The 21,799-nt window shown below is 45.5% G+C and overlaps 1 long non-coding RNA gene across 1 annotated transcript; it reads left to right on the top strand.

Moving 5' to 3' along the window:
- The first annotated feature begins 20,448 nt into the window (after nt 1-20,448).
- Nucleotides 20,449-21,189, top strand: LOC109760008 (uncharacterized). Its single transcript, XR_012183772.1, has 2 exons — nt 20,449-20,617; nt 20,736-21,189. It is a non-coding gene; the product is annotated as an uncharacterized lncRNA (long non-coding RNA).
- The last annotated feature ends 610 nt before the right edge of the window (nt 21,190-21,799 follow it).

The following is a 21,799-nucleotide window of genomic DNA, read 5'->3' as shown; positions in this document are numbered from 1 at the left end:
CATCTAAATGATCACGTGATCCATATCAACTAAACCATGTCCGATCGTCACGTGAGATGGAGTAGTTTTCAATGGTGAACATCTCTATGTTGATCATATCTACTATATGATTCACGCTTGACCTTTCGGTCTCAGTGTTCCGAGGCCATATCTGCATATGCTAGGCTCGTCAAGTTTAACCCGAGTATTCCGCGTGTGCAAAACTGGCTTGCACCCGTTGTATGTGAACGTAGAGCTTATCACACCCGAGCATCACGTGGTGTCTCGGCACGACGAATTGTAGCAACGGTGCATACTCAGGGAGAACACTTATACCTTGAAATTTAGTGAGGGATCATCTTATAATGCTACCGCCGTACTAAGCAAAATAAGATGCATAAAAGATAAACATCACATGCAATTAAAATATGTGACATGATATGGCCATCATCATCTTGTGCCTTTGATCTCCATCTCCAAAGCACCGTCATGATCTCCATTGTCTCCGGCTTGACACCTTGATCTCCATCGTAGCATCGTTGTCGTCTCGCCAACTATTGCTTCTACGAATATCGCTACCACTTAGTGATAAAGTAAAGCAATTACATGGCGATTGCATTTCATACAATAAAGCGACAACCATAAGGCTCCTGCCAGTTGCCTGTGACGCCCGGGTAATTAAGCTACAGTAATCCCAAATTAATGATGCCACGTCACTTCGATTACTGTTGCAAATCTTGCGTTAGTTCAAAACCGAATGAAATTTCAAATTCAAAGTCAAGTCAATCAATTACAGTTTTCAAATTCTCAAAACTAAAATGTTCTTATTGTGACAATTAAATCATCGATAGTATTGGTTGAGAAACAACATTTTTATAAAATAATTAATTACTCTAAAGTGATTAGAACTGCAGCAAAACAATTAAGTAAATACATTTTTCAATTAATAAAATACTAAACTAATTTATTTTGGGGTAAAACATTTATGGCAGTGGGTGGTTCTCAAACATCAATTTAGGACTTGTTATCATTTTTTTCTTCTAAGCTAAAAACAATGTGTATCTAAAATAAAACAGAATAGAAAAATAAAAATAAAAAGAAGAAAAGGAAACAAAAAAAAAGAAAGAAAGGAAAAGACCCCCCCGTTGGGCCTCGGCCCAGCTGGCCACTGGGCCACCTGGTCAACCCCAGGCCAGCCCACCCCCTGCCTACTAACCCATAACCCCCTCACCCGTAACCCTACCCCAACCACCCCCCACGATCCCCCCACTCTCCCTCGTCTGCCGCCCACATCTCGATCCCGATCTGGATCAGGAAGGGGGGATCGAACCCGGCTCCGCCCCTGACGCCCTTCGCCGTCCACCGCCGCCCGGAGCGCTGCCTCGACCACGCCGCCCCGCCTGTGACGCCGCTGGACCACATCGCCGACGCCGGAGCGCCACCCCCACCCGGACCTCGCCGTCGTCCTCCCCTGCGTCGCGACGTTCCCGGCTTCCTCCCCGCGCTCCATTGCCCTTTCCCTACGGCCCCTGTGAGCCTCAGCCTCCTCCTCTCCTCCTTCTATCTCGCGCATGCGCTCACGGCCGCGGCATTGTCCCGCGCGCGCACACACGCCGTTCCACACGCGCACGCCGCCCGCGCACCACGTCCCCTCCCCGCGCCCGCTCGCGCTCTGCCGCGACGTCCACGGCCTCCGCCCGCACCTCGCGCCTTGACCGCGCCCCGCCACGCCTACCACGCCCGCCTCCGCGTGCCTTTGCATCCAGCCACGCCCGCGCCTCGCCACTGCTTGCCGTGGCTCGCCCGCCGTCGCCCGCCTCTGCCACTAGCTCAGGCACCGCCGCCCCGTCGCCGTCCCTGGCCTCGCCCCGTCCACCGCGGCTCGCCCCCCCCACTGGCCGGCGTTCTGGCTGCCGGTGACCACGCCACGGGCTGCGTCCGGGGCCAGCCCCGTTCGGCCTCGGGCATGGGCATCACGCCCGCACCCAGAGCCCGCACACACTATGGCCCCTGTGCCAATGACATGGGGGAACTACGCCCCAGAACGTCAATTAAAAAAAGAATAAAAAATTTAATAAATAAAAAGAAAAATGAACTAATAAAATTAATTATTAATTAATTAATTAAGTTAATTAATCCTGTTTAATTAATCTAATTAACTAGTTAGTTTAATTAAACAGTAATTAGTTTAGCTAATTCCTAATTAATCTAAACAGAGAATGACAGGTGGGTCCCACTGGACCCACATGTCAGTTTGACCAGTCAACACCTCTGTTGAATGCTGACATCATGCTGACGTCATGATGACGTTAGCGTGCACTATTCTGGATAATGTTGAATTAAATTAATTAAATAAATTCTAAAATGATTTAAAACTTTAGAAAATCATATAAAATAAACCGTAGCTCAGATGAAAATACTTTGTACATGAAAGTTGCTCAGAACAACGAGACAAATCCAAATACGCAGTCCGTTCGTCTGCCACACATCCCTAGCATAGAAAACACGCAACTTTCCCCCTCCAGTTCATTTGTCCGAAAACGCAAAACACCGAGAATACTTTCCCGGATGTTTCCCCACTTCGCGGGTATCACCTACTACTGCGTTAGGTCACCTCTTGCACCGCGTATTGCCATGCTACGCTTTGTGATGCTTTGATTGCTCTGTTATTTATTGTGTTCCCCCTCCGTCACTTCTTTCCGGTAGACCCCGAGACTGCCGGCGACCCCCAGTTCGACTACGGTGTTGACGATCCCTCCTTCATGCCAGAGTAACCAGGCAAGCCTCCCCCTTGATCACCAGATATCGCCTATTCTTCTCTATACTGCTTCCATTAGAGTAGTGTAGCATGTTACTGCTTTCCGTTAATCCTATCCTGATGCATAGCCTGTCATTGTTGCTACAGTTGTTACACTTACCTGCTATCCTACTACTTAGTATAGGATGCTAGTGTTCCATCAGTGGCCCTACACTCTTGTCCGTCTGCCATGCTATACTACTGGGCCGTGATCACTTCGGGAGGTGATCACGGGTATATACTATATACAGTGTATACATGACACATGTGGTGACTAAAGTCGGATCGGCTCGTTGAGTACCCGCAAGTGATTCTGATGAGGGGGCTGAAAGGACAGGTGGCTCCATCCCGGTAGAGGTGGGCATGGGTTCCTGACGGCCCCCGACTGTTACTTTATGGCAGAGCGACAGGGCAGGTTGAGACCACCTAGGAGAGAGGTGGGCCTGGCCCTGGTCGGCGTTCGCGGATACTTAACACGCTTAACGAGATCTTGGTATTTGATCTGAGTCTGGCCATTTGGTCTATACGCACTAACCAACTACGCGGGAACAGTTATGGGCACTCGACGTCGTGGTATCAGCCGAAGCTCTTTTTGACGTCACAAGTTGGTATCAGAGCCGACTGCCTGTAGGAATCCCCCTTTCCAACTCCTTGGCCGAAGTCGAGTCTAGTCATTGGAAAAGTTTTTACTAACATGGCTGTGTGTCTTACGGGCCCACGTCGCCATTGGGTGGTACTAGGATCTTTTACTCCTCGACCTTTACTCTGGGACTCTGATCTCTCTCCTCTTCGGGTTAAATGAATTTTGCTAAATTTAACATTAGGATCTCATTATCACTTTCACTCGGGGAGCCCCTTATTACTGATGATTGTCTGCTGCACGTGAAGACCTTGAAGATACTCTCCAGTGATAACCCGAGAACTTGTGTTCGTCGCTTTTGCAATTCCCTTTCATCGATAAACTCCTATGGATAACCACGTATACTCGCCATTCATACAATGTTTCCCAGTTGATCTTGTTATTACAAGATACCCCGAAATTCTCTCTGTTGTTCCGAGAATCCTTCGAGCTTACTACCTTGCTGTTCTTTGTCACCTGAATACCCCTACGGATAATCCTCGCACTTACCGAGTATCCGCTCATCCCCAATTGATTCAAATATTTCACAAAAGTGTTCAAAATATAATTCGATCTTCCAAAAATCTTCAGGAGCCTTTTGGCTCTTGAAATTCTTGCTTACTTGCATTATGATTAATCTTAAGTCTCGTAATCTTATTGGCATCTCTTGTCATTATCATTTTGAGTCCGTTGATTCAATATGTTGCGAATTATCGCAGTCCTCAATCAGATCCTAGAATTCTTCCTTCTGGCTCAAACGTCATTTTAAACATGAGCTGGTATCGACCAATCAAATTGCCATCGATTGTACCCCTAAGGCTATTCAACTTATCCATCCTTAATCAGAGCATTTGCTTCTGATCCCTTGATTTGGAAATCATAATTCCTTTGCATTTGAGCTTTGAGTTAGCCAGTTGTTTCTATAATCTGATCGCCTTGCATTCTTTCTTCCTCTAGTTGAGTATCGGTGCTCACATCTGATCGCTTGTGGACCACCAAATCCTTTGTTAGATTATTATCCGACAGTGCCCTCATATTTAATCACCTTGTGAGTTCTTTCCCTGATACATAATGCCTTTAGTAAATTGTATCCTCTCGTTTTGACACCCATGCTCTACTATCGAGCTTGAGTTATTTACCCCTGAAGCTTGTGGTATATGTTTCCACGATGCCCCAATGGGTTGAACCTATGCCTTTCATAATATGTGTGAACTCGAAAGTTTTCATGAGTCATACTCTTCTGGTATTTTGCCAGATAAAAATTTTCAACACTGCAACTTCATCAAACGCGAGAAGTGAATGAAAGGTTATGCATTGAAGAAGTGGGAGTCGACCTTGAACTTTGCGTTCATGCCCATGGACACGATGTAGATCTTATCATTAAAGCTTTTCTTAAATTAATTATTCCCTTGGTATAAGTTCATCTTATATCTGGGATCTGGCCTTTTGCAATCGTGGTTCCGACCACGTTCTCCTTTAAACACCATTTCTCGTGCAAGTTTAAGCACTTGACTTGTGCAGAGCAAAACCCAATCTAACCTCTACTTTGATCTGTCGTCGAGAATTACCCCCTGGTATCTCGAGATTATCACGAGCAACATAACTTCTTATGAGTTCTTCATCAACTAATATTCTTGCCGATTCCATTTTTCCAACGGGTTCTGAGTTGTTAGAACCCCTCAAGGACACCGACAACTGAATCGAGTCCGCACTGCGATTCAACAACTCTTGGTAACCTTCATTACTTACGAGTTTGAACTCGATCACGTCATTCCTAGCCTACTCGGCTACATCATTATCGTGCTGATTTTAACTGTGCTACCTGGTCCTTAATCATGGAGCACAACCTTCGACGGTGAGCTAATCTTACGTCGATCTTCCTCAGCATATCACTTCTCCTTGAACAGCAAACTTGATTTCGAGTTTGTGTCCTACCCGTGGTTCCAATAACCTTTCGCTTTCATCTTTCCTTTGACGTGATGTCATCGTCGATCAGTTACATCTTCTTGAAAACCTCTCGACAAATTTGTCGTGATCATTGTCAACAATTTGACTTCTTCCAAGTTGTGTGTCGAAATTCAGGATGAGAAATACCATCCTTGCCCCTCGATGAATTGTGTTATCATCGACAACATTCTTGCCTCCCCCAACACAAACTTGTTCATATTTTGTGTTGTATCTTGATTTCCCTGCTATCCAACTTATGTTAAGTTCTACCGCGGAGTATTACCATATTTGATGTCAAGAATGTTGTGAGGATTGCTCCTCCTCTTAAGAATTCTTGCTATAATGATACTTCTCACCATCACCATTCTTTCTTGGTCCTCGTGTTGATTCCAACCGGGGTACCCACATGTGGTTTGTGATGTGTAAATTCTAAACTTCTAGCAACCCTATTGCTTTGAAGTTATTGGTCTATAGTTTCATTCTACGTCTATGGCTTATTGAATTATCATTCGAACATTGATTGTGCTGCCTAGCCCATATTTCGGGTGCACCGTCAACCAATGTTCAATCGTGTATGTTTCCTCGAGCATACCTCATTATATCATTTGAACTGACAAAAGCTATCTCCTTGTACACATAATTGTGGAAATCCATCTTTTGGAAATCTCAATGGAATGTCGCTGAGTCCATCAGCCACCTCCTAACCCTCTCCTTGGTTTAATGATGAACTCTTGTTTTGAAACTTGCTTTCATAGTTCATTTCCCGAGAATCTTACAATGTCATCCCATCAATTTGTGTTGCACCTTTCTTCTCAGACATCCTGAGTCTGAGGTATCCTGACACCAATCAGATCTGAATCTCGGTCAGATATGATGGTTGGAACATATTTCCAAGAGTTATACATTGGTCTTTATATGACCCGGTAGGGTGATGTCATGCCTAGCACAACTGGCCGGAGGACCTATTGTTATAGTTCTTCCTTTCAGCAAGGTTATCTATTCTTCCATGAGGAAATTGTAAGACTTATTCTATAAGTTGTTCCTGATGGATCCTTTTTGTTTCCAAAGTCTGATCTTCACCTGTTGACCATGTCAATGCTATCTCGAAGCATGTCTATGGTACTCCGATTTTCAACAGGAACATTTGAAGCCCAATGCTAAATGTTTCCTGCTCAATTATCCAAACACCGTTGTATGGGTAATGTCATGAAATTTCTCTCCCCTACCTAAAGAGTTTTCTACATTATATCCTGTCATGGATACCATGCTCAGCTTGTCCTTGGGAAGGATATATCCCTGAAATATGTGCTTAAACACATTTTCCTTTCCATTGTTCTGTTTACTCTGATAAACATATTTTCCTTTCCATTGTTTGGTTTAACCTTTCTTGTGATCTATATGATCTAAGCATTAATATTCCCTGATTATGTAAACACCTCGGTGTATAATTCTGTCAGTAAGATCCTGATACTTTTGTTGATGACATTCCGGTAACGACCGATGGACGAGAACTTGCCTATTGATCTGCCTCGTTCAACGAGCAGGAAAATAGTTCTCTTCGGCCCTCGCCCTTGGTACCGACGTTGTTGCCGACATAATTGACAGGCTACCCTTTGACATGCCCTTGGTACCGACGTTGTTGCCGACATAATTGACAGGCTACCCTTTGAAGTTTATCTATTCGAATAGCCGTGTCCCTCGGTAAAAGGACGGCCCGGAGTTGTACCTTGACCTTATGACAACTAGAACTGGATACTTAATAAAACACACCCTTCCAAGTGCCAGATACAACCCGGTGATCTCTCTCTAACAGGGCGACGAGGAGGGGATCGCCGGGTAGGATTATGCTATGCGATGCTACTTGGTGAACTTACCATCTACTCTCTTCTACATGCTGCAAGATAGAGGTGGCCAGAAGCGTAGTCTTCGACAGGACTAGCTATCCCCCCTTATTCTGGCATTCTGCAGTTCAGTCCACCAATATGGTCCTTTACACATATACCCATGCATATGTAGTGTAGCTCCTTGCTTGCGAGTACTTTGGATGAGTACTCACGGTTGCTTTTCTCCCTCTTTTCCCCTTTCTATACCTGGTTGTCGCAACCAGATGCTGGAGTCCAGGAGCTAGAGATCCCGAGGATGATTCTACATGGAGTTCGGCTTCGAGGAGTAGTTAGGAGGTCCTAGGCAGGAGGCCTTGCCTTTTCGATCGTTGCTACTTTTGTGCTAGCCTTCTTAAGGCGAACTTGTTTAACTTATGTCTGTACTCAGATATTGTTGCTTCCGCTGACTCGTCTATAATCGAGCAATTGTATTCGAGCCCTCGAGGCCCCTGGCTTGTATTATGATGCTTGTATGACTTATTTATGTTGTAGAGTTGTGTTGTGATATCTTCCCGTGAGTCCCTGGTCTTGATCGTACACATTTGCGTGCATGATTAGTGTACGGTCAAATCGGGGGCGTCACATTGCCGATAACGGTTACAAAACATGATCATCTCATACAACAATTTATATCTCATCATGTCTTGACCTCACAACATGCCCTGCAAAAACAAGTTAGACGTCCTGTACTTTGTTGTTGCAAGTTTTACATAGCTGCTACGGGCTTCTAGCAAGAATTGTTCTTACCTACGCATCGAAACCACAACGATTTTTCGTCAAGTGTGCTGTTTTAACCTTCAACAAGGACCGGCTGTAGTCAAACCCGATTCAACTAAAGCTGGAGAAACAGACACCCGCTAGCCACCTGTGTGCGAAGCACGTCGGTAGAACCAGTCTCATGAACGCGGTCATGTAATGTCGGTCCGGGCCGCTTCATCCAACAATACCGCCGAATCAAAGTAAGACGTTGGTGGTAAGCAGTATGACTATTATCGCCCACAACTCATTGTGTTCTACTCGTGCATATATCATCTACGCATAGACCTGACTCGGATGCCACTGTTGGGGAACGTAGTAATTCAAAAAAATTCCTACGATCAGGCAAGATCTATCTAGGAGAAGCATAGCAACGAGCGGGGAGAGTGTGTCCACGTACCCTCGTATACTGAAAGCGGAAGCGTTTAGTAATGCGGTTGATGTAGCCGAACGTCTTCATGATCCAACCGATCCAAGTACCAAACGTACGGCACCTTCGTGTTCTGCACACGTTCAGCACGAGGACGTCCCTCAAGCTCTTGATCCAGTTGAGGACGAGGGAGAGTTCCGTCAGCATGACGGTGTGGCGACGGTGATGATGAAGTTACCGGCGCAGGGCTTCGCCTAAGCACTACAACGATATGACCGAGGTGGTAAACTGTGGAGGGGGGAACCACACACGGCTAAGAGAAACTTGTGTGTCTTTGGGGTGCCCCTGCCTTCGTATATAAAGGAGGAGAGGAGGGGGCAGCCGGCCTAGAGGGGGCGCGCCAAGGGGGAGTCCTACTAGGACTCCCTAGTCCTAGTAGGATTCCCCTTTCCTTTCCGGAGAAGGGGGGAAGGGGAAAGAGGTGGAGGAGAAGAAGGAAAGGGGGACCGCCCCCCAACCCTAGTCCAATTCGGTTTGGGCTTGGGGGGAGGGCGCCTCCACCTGGCCGCTGCCTCCTCTCTCCACTAGGGCCCATGAAGGCCCATTAACCCCCCGAGGGGGTTCCGGTAACCTCCCGGTACTCCGGAAAATGTCCGAACCTTTCTGAAACCATTCCGGTGTCCAAACACAACATTCCAATATATCAATCTTTATGTCTCGACCATTTCGAGACTTCTCGTCATGTCCGTGATCTCATCCGGGACTCCGAACAAACTTCGGTTCATCAAATCACATAACTCATAATACAAATCGTCATCGAACGTTAAGCGTACGGACCCTACGGGTTTGAGAACTATGTAGACATGACCGAGACACATCTCCGATCAATAACCAATAGCAGAACCTGGATGCTCATATTGGCTCCTACATATTCTACGAAGATCTTTATCGGTCAAACCGGATAACAACATACGTTGTTCCCTTTGTCATCGGTATGTTACTTGCCCGGGATTCAATCGTCGGTATCCTCATACCTAGTTCAATCTCGATACCGGCAAGTCTCTTTACTCGTTCCGTAATGCATCATCCCGTAACTAACTCATTAGTCACATTGCTTGCAAGGCTTATGGGTGATGTGCATTACCGAGAGGGCCCAGAGATACCTCTCCGATACACGGAGTGACAAATCCTAATCTTGATCTATGCCAACCCAACAAACACCCTCGGAGACACCTGTAGAGCATCTTTATAATTACCCAGTTATGTTGTGACGTTTGATAGCACATAAGGTGATCCTCGGTATTCGGGAGTTGCATAATCTCATAGTCAGAGGAACATGTATAAGTCATGAAGAAAGCAATAGCAATAAAAGTAAACGATCATTTATGCTAAGCTAACGGATGGGTCTTGTCCATCACATCATTCTCTAATGATGTGATCCCATTCATCAAATGAGAGCACATGTCTATGGTTAGGAAACTTAACCATCTTTGATTAACGAGCTAGTCAAGTAGAGGCATACTAGGGACACTATGTTTGTCTATGTATTTACACATGTACTAAGTTTCCAGTTAATACAATTCTAGCATGAATAATAAACATTTATCATGATATAAGGAAATATAAATAACAACTTTATCATTGCCTCTAGGGCATATTTCCTTCAATACGTCGGCTCTCTCTTGAGGACAATGCTATTTTGACAGCACCTTTTTTAGATAAGGAGATCTTTGATGCCATTTCTCAAAGGGAAAGGGATAAGGCTCCGGGACCGGATCAAGGGTGGCCTTTTACCCATGTTTGAGGATCTTTTCAATGATGATTTAGCATTGTTCCGCCTCACTTTGGGATAATCAGGTTGCTTCATAAGAAGGAAGATGCAATTCAAATTGAGCAGTTCAAACCTATATGTTTGCTGAATGCCAGCTTCAAAATATTCACAAAGTGCGTACTAAGGGGCTATTCATTATTGCTCACTCCGTGGTTCGCCCTATGCAAACTCCTTTCATGTATGGATGAAATATCCAGGAGGGGTGGTTGTCCTCCATGAAACTATTCATGAGCTTCACAAAAAGAAACTTGATGAAGTTATCTTTAAAGTGGACTTTGAAAAGGCGTATGATATTAAGTAAAATGACCTTTTCTTCAACAAGCTCTACACATGAAAGGTTTTGCCACGAATTGGCGACATCAGGTTGAATCTTTTGTTCAGGGTGGGAGCATAGGGTTAAGGTAGATGATGACATTGGTCCTTATTTCTAGACCGTGAAAGGTTTGCGGCAGGGTGATACTACATCTCCCATCCTCTTCAATATCATCATTGATATGTTGGCCATCCTTATAGCATAGACTAAGAAGGATGGCCAAGTCGGTGGACTCATTCAACACCTAGTGCATGGGGGGTGTCTATCCTTCAGTATGCCAATGATATAATCATTATTATGGAGAATTATTTGCAGAAGGACAATAATATGAAATTGATACTTTGCCTTTTTGAACAACTGACTGGTCTAAAAATAAATTTCCATAGCAGTGAGCGGTAGAGCCAAAGAAATAAAAAGCCAACATAGACAACTCTTCGGGTGTGAGGTGTGTGCTCCCTCCCGTTTACTTATCTTGGGAAACCCATTCATCATCGTAAGCTAACCAACCAAGAATGGAAAATTATTGAGGACTGACTCAAAGGAAAGTTGGGTTCATGGACGGGTAAACTCATGTCATATGGGGCACGTTAAATCTCATCAACGCGGTTCTCACAAGTTTACCCATGTTTATGTTGTCCTTTTTTGAAATACCCAAAGGAGTTTTGAAAAGACTAAATTTCTTCTGTCAATGTGATGAACACAAACGGAAGTATAGACAGGCTAAATGGGATATCTTGTGTAGGCCTAACGGCAAGTTAGGCTGGCTATAGAAACATGGAATTTAAAAATTGGTTCTTGCTCAGTAAATAGCTATTCAAATTGCAAAATGAGGAAGGTGTCTGGCAAGAACTCCTTCATAATAAATATCTTAATTCCAAAACCCTATCTCAAGTGGAAACCAAACCTACATATTGTCCGTTTTGAAAGGGCTTGATGAAGGTCAAGTTCCCTTCTTTATGCGAGGCTCTTTTGTGGTTGGTGATGGCCGATCCATGGGTTTCTGGGAAGATACATTGCTACGAGACAATCCACTTGCGATTCACTATTCATCGTTATTCAATGTGGCGCGAAGGAAGGATGCCACCGTTCAATCTGTTCTTGGATCAACACCCCTGAACATCCAATTTAGGAGGGCCTTGATTGGCGATAACTGGAAGGCTTGGCTCTATTTGGTTCGCAGGTTGGTCAGTTGGTGTCAGCCAACCTGACGCTTACGCCAGACGTTGTAAAATGGAGACTAAACTAGAACGGGATATTACTGTCAAGTCTATGTATGCTATCAATACGGGCCCGATGTTTCATTAGAAGCGTATTTGGAAAATCAAGGTACCGTTAAAGATTAAAGTTGTTATCTGGTTTGTTCAACAGTTGGTGATCCTTACCAAAGATAATCTGGCTAAAAGAAACTAGCATGGATGTAAAAATGTTGTTTTTGTGATCAAGAGAAAACAATTATACATCTTTTCATTTCCTTCCCTTTTTGTTGCTTTGATCTGGCACACTACAACTTGACACCCCCGATAAGTATCTCAAATTTGTTTGGTAACTTGTGAGTTGGTATCAATCCAAAGTTTAGTGTCATATATATTGGGGTTTGTGCCTTACTTGGAGCAATTTAAAATTGCCGAAATGACTGGGTTTTTTACAGACCATGTTCTATAAATCTTTTGTAGGTTACCATCCGGGCGACGTCATATATCCGTATGTGGTCATCACTTCAACGTGGGGACGCTCTGGAGCACATGGCCTTTGGGTGCAATCGTCTGGCGATGGCTGCTCAGGCGTATCCAACCTGTTTGGTTGGCGTGTCACTATTATATTATGTGGTTAAGTCATGTAATCTTATTTTCCGACCGGTTGTGGTCTTTCCGTTGCATTTTAGCACTTTGAAATACTAGAACCACTTCTAATAAATTTGGTGCATCATGATGATGCAGAGCCCACCCCCCTTTCGAAAAAGAAGTGCATAACAATTTTTTATTTCCTTCAAGTTATTATGTTACCTCTTCTGTTATGTATGAAATAAATTTTTGGTTGTGCCAGGGATATACCCCACGGCGTAAACCGGCCGGAAGTATAACCCAGCCGGACTTGGCGGTTTACTTGAGACCCGGCTGAGAATTGACGATCCACTGGCGACCCGTTTGGACCTGGCGGCTTACGATTCATTGGTAATCCGGCAGGCGGGTCAGAGGAGTGACAAGACCCGGTGGCCCAACGGGCGGTTCATGAAGGCCGGTTCATACTATGGTGGGCCAGTTTAAGAGGAAAGGCATGACGAATATTTACCTTACAACAAGTTAAGATCAGGACTTGTATCCGATTTGTATTAGAGATAGACTAGTCCTAATCCTAATAGGACTCCACATGTAACCCGCCCCTTCAACTTATATAAGGAGGGGCAGGGCTCCCCAAAGAGGGACAGACAAGAAGAAACAATCTCTAGGGCTAGACACAAAGAGCCGGTTTACGACGTCTCCCTCATGATGATAATGAGACCTAGCCACAAACAGCATGTAGGGTTATTACCGGATGATGTTTCCCGGGACCCGAAGCTATCTAAACCCTTGTCTTGTGCGTTGATCCGCCCTGCGTCTCTCATCCCAATCAACCCCTTTCTAGCTACCACAAAGATGCGCTGGCCTCACGACTAAGTCCTCACCCTAGGACATCTGTTGTGACAATTCCATGACAGTTGGCGCCCACCGTGGGGCGAGCGCGTGGTGGTGTTGAGTTCTTGGAGGGATCTCTCTTAGGGAACGAGAGTTTACAATTTTCCAGATGAGGAAGAACCGGTTTGAAGGGATTTGCGTCAGCTTCAAGTTCGTCATACCAGATTATGATCAGTGGGGTTTAAAGGTTAAACAAAAATTTAGGGCTGCGCCGTGAGCCGCCGCTCTTGCAAATCGGATCCAAGAGGACGAAGAATTGTGTGTTATGCGTCACCACGGCCGAGTGAATCGCCAAAGCCAGATTAATTTCCACTGAACCGTCGAAGAATCGCCAAAGTCGATGGAGCGATCCATCAATCCAAAACTAGGTCGACTTTTGGAGCGTTGCGGTGCGTCGCCAAGACCGACAGGAATCCCCGCTATTGCATCAATCCGGTTGGTGTGTCGGTTTACTTGGCGGCCGCTGAAATTTTTTCTCCATACCCGGCGCTCGAGTCCCAAGGCTATCTGTTCTACGTACAACTTTGTTTCATTCACTTACTGTACGCAGCATTGCGCGTGCTTGGTCGACAGCAGCTCCACGCGCGATTCACCTCCACCTGACGGTAGCCACGTGCCCGTGACAGCTGCAGTTTTTGCTGTTATTCCGGATTTGATGGACTGGGAACATCCCATATAAAGATCAGGATTGCTACTACTTGGTCTACTAGTAGTAGTACGTGGTCGGGTCATAATTGATCTCTCAAGTCATTGTCAGCTAATATTCTGTTTGTCACGTGAAGGCCGGGCGGAGCTGCAAAATTCAGATTGGTTTTTTCTTCAAAACGCTACATCTACCCAAGCGAGCTACTAGGTTTGCCCTGCAAGTTAAGGATGATAGCGATGCGCTCAGCTGCTTTGGACAGGCAGTCAGTATGAGTTGAAAGAAACTGGAGCCCTAAAACGAGAGAAAAGGAGGGGGCCACGACCCGGCGGTTGAGACGAGCGTGGATTTGGCAAAACGCGCGATTCGGAAACGGACTTGGCCGCAGACTCGGGCCTCGCCATCGCCGCTTCTCGCCGGCTTCGACTCTGCTTCAATCCACCTCCATCACCGTGGCCACTGCTTCAATTCACTTCTCTAATGCCTCGGTCTAGACCTAACTCGCCAGGGAGCCGGCCTGATCTGAACCGCCCTCTGCCGCGGCCTCCTTCTGAGCTGATGTTGTGGCGTGTCGTTGTCTAAACCGCCGCTACGGCCTTTCCTTGCCGGCCAACGCACCTTCGGGCGACTGTCTTGAGAGCCGCCCTTGAAGTTTCACTAGCTGCGCTTTCTCCGTCTAACCTCACTGTCGCTGTGAGCCGCCCGGTTTGCCTCTGCCGTGGACCTGCTAATGAGCGCTGGCTGCTGGACTCTGATGCCGTTTCACCCGCTGCACCGCTGCGGGCCCGCCTGCATCGAGCTGCTTTCTCGACCCGCTACAATAAACGGCCGGCCTCGCCCACGACAAAGTCGCTCAATGCCGAATCCGCCGGCCTTGCTGAGCCGCCCGCCACCACAATCTCGTCTGGCTATTGAGCCGCCGCGCTGCGTTGAGCCGCCGGAGCCATGTTGAATCGCCCTTGCCGTGTTGAGCCGCGGGGGCCATATTGAGTCGATGGGATGAGTAACCAATCAGCATTTGCGAGGGCAGGAGAGAGTAGCTAAATGCCTATTGCAAGTACTGGAAGTTGTTTCGTGGAACGGATCATCCGTCGTCCGGACAATCAGGTGATATCTATATGTTTAAAGTTTATTAACGTACATTGTTTTCTGTCAAAGAACAAGTTTATCTTTGCCTTGGTCTGCAATATTGTTTATGCAGGGCAATTATTTATGACAAAAAGTGATATTATACCACGGGGATGGAGGCACGCCAATATCTTTTGGCACAGGTGGTCGCCGTTACTCAACGGACTCTCGCACCGGCTTACAACACCGTGGCCGTCTCTCGCGACCGCGCCGGCTTACAACGCCGTGGCCGTCTTTCGTGACCACAGCGGTTTACAACAAGGAGGACAACTTGCCTGTCCGCACCGGTTTACAACGCTGCGGCCGGTTCATCTGTCTGTGCCGCCTCTGATGTTGCGGTCGTCCTTGTCATCCGTCTCTCGCGGCCTGGTCTACATCAGCATACCGGGCCGCACCTGTTTGCATGAGCTGTTTATTGGGTATGAGCAAGTCACAGCTTGGGTAGCCCGGTTTTCTTTCAAATTGGAGGCAAATTATCATCAACCGCCGTTTGCACTGGATAGCTCAATGGAAAGGCGCACAAGTCGCCGCCACTACAGTTTTCTTAACTTCAAATCGCCAGTTGGAAGGAACCATTGGCCGAGTTGCTGACACGGCTCATACGGGATCATTTATAACCCGCCGCAGTCACCTCAACCTTTTATGGATTCACATCGTGCTATCAACACCAATGATATACAAGTTATGCCGGTTTATATCACAGTCAAAATATGGAGAATCTCAACAACTCCTCGAGTCACCTTTGAGACTCGAGGGCTACGATGACATGATTCAGCAAATCTTGCCAGTTTCAGCAAATTTAAAGAACCCCAGGACGATGGAGGGACAGATAACCCGGTCCCGGTGGCTACTGTTATATTGATGAAAATTTAAAGGCCGTCAGAAAATTTCCGGTTTAGAAAGTATATGACAGTTACAAAATCCCGGCTCAATGAAGAAGTTCCGGGTCATCAGAAAGGATCCCGGTTTAAAATCCGGCTCAAGGGAAGTCAGTCTCACTAAAGCTCTCAAATATCCGGTTTACAATCCGATTCAAGGGAAATCTGTTCTCGCACAAAGCTCTGAAGCTCTCAAATCCGGTTTGAAAATGTCCGGTTCAAAAAGGAATTAATTTCTCACAAGTTCGGTTTAAAGGCCGTTAGAAAATTTCCGACTGAAAATGAAGATTCCGGTTTAAAATCCGGTTCAAGGGAAAGATGTCTCCCACAATGTTTTGAAGCTCTCAATATCCGGTTCAAAATCCCGGTTCAAGAAGGATTTATCTCTTGCAAAAAGTTAAAGGGTGCCAAAGAGGACCTGCTGCCATGATGCGCGGTTCAAACATGGGTGTCATGCCTTATTGGCTTATCATATTATTGATCACTTGGGGGCTTGGTCGTATCCGAATCATAGCTACACCTCTTGATCGGCGCAATGCCACAACATCACTTGGGGGCTTGGTCGTATCCGAACCATAGCTACGCCTCTTGATCGGCGTAATGCCACATCATCACTTGGAAGCTTGGTCGTGTCCGAACCATAGCTACGCCTCTTGATCGGCGTAATGCCACAGCATCACTTGGGAGCTTGGTCGAACCCGAACCATAGCTACGCCTCTTGATCGGCGTAATGCCACAGCATCACTTGGGAGCTTGGTCGTATCCGAACCATAGCTACGCCTCTTGATCGGCGTAATGCCACATCATCACTTGGAAGCTTGGTCGAACCCGAACCATAGCTACGCCTCTTGATCGGCGTAATGCCACAGCATCACTTGCGGGCTTGGTCGAACCCGAACCATAGCAACACCTCCTGATCGGCGTAATGCCACAGCATCACTTGGGGGCTTGGTCGAACCCGAACCATAGCAACACCCCTTGATCAATTTGGGGGCCTGGCAGCCCGTGAAAAGCCTTGACTACAACCCGGCTTGACTTTCAACTACAAGTTGACAGTATACAATCAAATTATAATCCGGAGACTATCAGCCCGGTCTGGTTTTGACTTAAAGTCACCAGTATGGAATAAACCGGTGTTTATCACAACCCGGCATTTTATCATAAACCGGCACAATATGGAAGGAGTTATCAATACTCAAGATTGGGGTTATCACCTTTACTAAAATAAAGTTGGCCAACCAATGATGTGATTTGATGTCACAGGTATGATATATTTCATATTTGATTATTCTTAAGTGCAGCCTTGGTTATCAAGCCAGGTTATTGTTGGGCATTATGACCCGTCCGGCGGTAAACCGCCAGGACACGTTAAACTTGTTGTATGCAGAAATAGGTTGAATAAAGCATGATTGTAAATCACCGGCATTTATTAACCCAGTCTGGCTTTCAACTATATGTCGCAAGTATGATGATAAATTATCTGGTGTTTATTAAACCGGCCTGACTTTAAGACGATAATTCGCCAGTATATGATGAGAAATTATCCGGTGTTTATTAAACCGGCCTGGCTTTGGACTATAAGTCGCCAGTATATATTTGGATTGCGCCATTGGAATCATGCGCTTATAAATCATTGGGTTATATTATTCAAATAGCCAAACTTGGCTGAATTTTCATTATGATATTGAATGAATAAGGTTTTCATACCGGATTATATTATCTTGAATAGCCAACATGGCTGGATTTTGTTATGGTTATTAATAACCGGCATTATTGAGGTTTTCAAAGTCGCTTTAGCGCAATGGCTATTATTTTATCAAAGGATATGATTTATTCTACAATGGAAGGAGTAGTCCCGAGTCGCTGCAGGCTTACGACCCGGCACTTGGGGGCTACATTATTCAAATTGAGATTACATGCAAGTCTCATATCGCTGCAAGCATGCACCATGACACTTGGGGGCTAATGCAAAGTCATTTTTTATTGGCCTTATCGAAGACCCGACTCATCACATTATAATGAGCCGGCCCTTGGGGGCTACCAATTGCTCCTGTCAACAATTCAAGATACACAAGTCTTAAAACCATTATATTGAAAGGTCCATTGCTCAGTTGGTAAAGCACAAAGCTCTTAACCTTGTGGACGTGGGTTCAAGCCCCATGGTGGGGGTTACATTATATGATGTTCTTTTCAAAGAAGTATATATAAAGTACCAGCTCAATATTATCTTACTGAGCCGGCCCTTGGGGGCTACACATTATTGTTCAAATCTACATGATTATATTTATAAAGTCCCTGCTCATTATTGCATAATGACCCGGCACTTGGGGGTTACATATATGGAGTATTCAGTTTTTAATAGTGGCTGAGATGAGCAACATGGATTTCTTCAAAGTGGCAGTAATTATATGGAAACAAGTCTTAAGCCATCACTTTGTTCTGCTCAAGACTTGGGGGCTACAGGTAATATGGATATAAGGGAGAAAAATCTTCAAATTCTCAGTTCTGAGCAAACCAGATTGACCCGGCGTCTGCAAGAATTATGACCCGGCGTCTGTAACAATTATGTACAAACTGGTAATTTTTGGTAATATTAAACCGGCAAGTTTTACATCTTCAAACCAGCTGAATATCAGATGAGTATTTCAAGACCCATATTTTTTAAACCGGCGCTTTGGAAGCCGACTCAAGTGGATTATTCTTCTCAATATTTCTATGTGAGAAACCAATGTCAGCAAATTGAGTATGAAGCTGGCTTGTTGCCCGGATTTTCTAGAAGGAGGAAATGACAAGGACTTAAGGATGATCAGATGCCGGTTTACAAGAATTCTTAACCCGGAGCATAATCTGTCAAATTTGTTCTTGTGTTTGTTTTACAGGATCAGTTTAACATGGATAAATCCAAATTAAACTGAGGGCTAATGTCGGGGATATACCCCGTGGCGTAAACCGGCCAGCAGTATAACCCGGCCGGACTTGGCGGTTTACTTGAGACCCGGCTGAAAATTGACGATCCACTGGCGACCCTTTTGGACCTGGCGGTTTACGATTCATTGGTAATCCGGCAGGCGGGTCAGAGGAGCGACAAGACCCGGTGGCCCAACGGGCGGTTCATGAAGGCCGGTTCATACTATGGTGGGCCTGTTTAAGAGGAAAGGCATGCCGAATATTTACCTTACAAGGAGTTAAGACCAGGACTTGTATCCGGTTTATATTAGAGATAGACTAGTCCTAATCCTAATAGGACTCCACATGTAACCCGCCCCTTCAACTTATATAAGGAGGGGCAGGGCTCCCCAAAGAGGGACAACCAAGAAGAAAAAATCTCTAGGGCTAGACACAAAGAGCCGGTTTACGGCGTCTCCCTCATGATGATAATGAGACATAGTCACAAACAGCATGTAGGGTTACCGGATGATGTTTCCCGGGGCCCGAAGCTGTCTAAACCCTTGTCTTGTGCGTTGATCCACCCTGCGTCTCTCATCCCAATCAACCCCTTTCAAGCTACCACAAAGATGCGCTGGCCTCACGACTAAGTCCTCACCCTAGGACATCTGCCGTGACAATTCCACGACAGGTTGTGACAACAGAACTTCATTTTTCTTAGATAATAAGTAATTGGTATATCATGCATTGTATTTTCGTTCATTTCTGTTAAGTGGCAAGATGACATTATTAACAAATATAATGAGAAAAGAAAACTCATGCACACTGGTAAAAATAAAATAGCGCGACAAAGCACACTTTGTTCCTAATTTATGACATACCCAATAATAGTTATGAGAAAATGGGTGCATGCACGGTGCATAGAAGATGGAGAACTGGAGATGTATGCCTGACAAGTCCAAGCTAGGGAAAGGACACAAGACCAAGGTATGCGAGAAATCAAAGAAGTTCATCCCAAACAACTATCCACCAAGACTGTATCTGGCCGATTCCATTCCGACGTCCCGTATCTAGCCGATTCCATTCCGACGGCGCGTGCAAGACTGTTTGGGGGAGAAGGTCTCTGAAACTCCATCCTTTGTGATCCTGCATGGGAAGAAGAGCGATAAGGTTTATGGGAAGCGTCTCGGCGCGACTACTCGCTACTGTTTTCCTATGTCCACGACTTCGACTACTTCCTCAACCTCCCCACCGACGATATGGGTGACAACATCAACATGTCAAACAAGAAGGCTGTTGAAGCCTCTACCGCCACAGCTTTGTCCTTTTCAACTTTAGGGTATGATCTATCCATCCCTCTCTTATCCGTTCATGTGTTAGCCATACTTGTTATCATAGATATTTGTGTTCTATACTTAGTACGCGCTCACATGTTTAGCCCTCAGTGTGAGATTAATATTCTCAGCGATGTCATCATGGTATATTTGCAAAGTAAATTAAACAAAAAGTTATAATATATGAAATACTAATAATTATGAGAAAATAAATAGGGCGTGCACTGGACGTGGAAGATGGAGAATTGGAGATGTATGCCTAACAGGTCCAAGCCAGGGAAAGGCCAAGCTAAGCCAGGAGTCAAACGGGTTTATCCCAAACACATATCCACGAGGATAACAACTGATATATGACGCAGAAAATTGGCATGATACATCGATTCTATATATAGAGACTGCTTGTAGCTTTGGCCAGACACAACCACAACAAAATCATCACTCCACGAGCAGACAGGACTGGGAAGAGCTTTGCTCCACAGTTTAGGACCAACCAACGATGAAGAGCAGCACGCTGGTGGCGATCCTAGTCCTCCAGGCCGTCATGGTCATGGGGATCCTCTCACACTCACTGGCCGCGGACGGTACGTACGTTGTACATCTGACTGCATCTTTGTGATGGCGTTAAGATCTTAGCCTACATACATGTGATAATTAACCGATGGCGGTGATAGATTCATCTGATTTCAAGCGTGTGTGCAGACAATTTCCCGAAGTGCTGCGACAACTGCAACTCCTGGTCAGGGGCCCAATTCTGTGACGACGTGGGCCCCAAGTGCCGCGACGGCTGCGTGAACTGCCACGTGGTGCAGACGAGGCCCGTGAAGACGTTCCGGTGTGGGGATGGACGCGCCGCCCTCCCAGAGAATCCCTGCCCGCCGCCGTGCAAAAAGAACTGATCGCTCGCTCCAACGAGATGAGCAGAAAATAAATAAGAAAGCTCCGACGAGATGAGCAGAACCGGCCGGTGTGGTGTACATGCACGTGGCCCACGCCCAGCAACACTTGAGAGATAGTTGATGTTGCTCCGTAAATAAACACGTGTATCAGTTTATATATGCGTCTCTGCTCAATCAAATAAACAGTCAGTTTGTTTGTACGATACATTTGTACTGTCCAGTTCACCGGGGAACGGATCCTTCTCGATGCTCAAGCATATGTACGGTTGTCACACGCGGTGCAAGTTGGAATAGTAAGGTAAAGGGTGTGGCTAGGTCACAGTCGACTGGGATTGAATCAATTCTCAGTCAAGTGACATAGTATATAAGAAGAAAAAAGGAAAGCTAAAAAGAAAATTTTGCACGGTTCTTCATGTAAGATCAACGAATATAGCATTAACTGAGACGTAATCAAGTCTCAGTCGACTGAGACTTAGCAAAATAAGATAAACTCCAGCTTTAAATCAAAAGATACACACAACTGTATATATTTTTCAAATTATATTATTAATTTAAAAATAATATCATCTTTGAAAAGGAAGATCAGATCTACTACTGTAAAACAGGCTACCAGTGACAGGTGCAAAACATGTATCAGTAACCTGCCATCGATAATATAGTTTCGAACTGCAGGCGGCCGCCACTAGTGAAAGACCCTGGCACTGGCAAGCAAGCCACCGATAGCGTTGCTCGGTTAAAAGAAAATAACGTTGCCCCTGTGTTTAGCTTTTTTTCTTTGCGAAAAATAGTGGGTATTTATTCCTCTGAAATAGTATTACTCCTAATACAAAAGTTTGCACTGTCTGGAACTCGGTGCAACCAACAAGC

This window comes from Aegilops tauschii, chromosome 5 (assembly GCF_002575655.3).
Source record: "Aegilops tauschii subsp. strangulata cultivar AL8/78 chromosome 5, Aet v6.0, whole genome shotgun sequence".
Lineage (NCBI taxonomy): Eukaryota > Viridiplantae > Streptophyta > Magnoliopsida > Poales > Poaceae > Aegilops > Aegilops tauschii.
The sequence above is the reverse complement of the archived record's forward strand: the minus strand, read 5'-3'. Positions and strand labels throughout refer to the sequence as shown.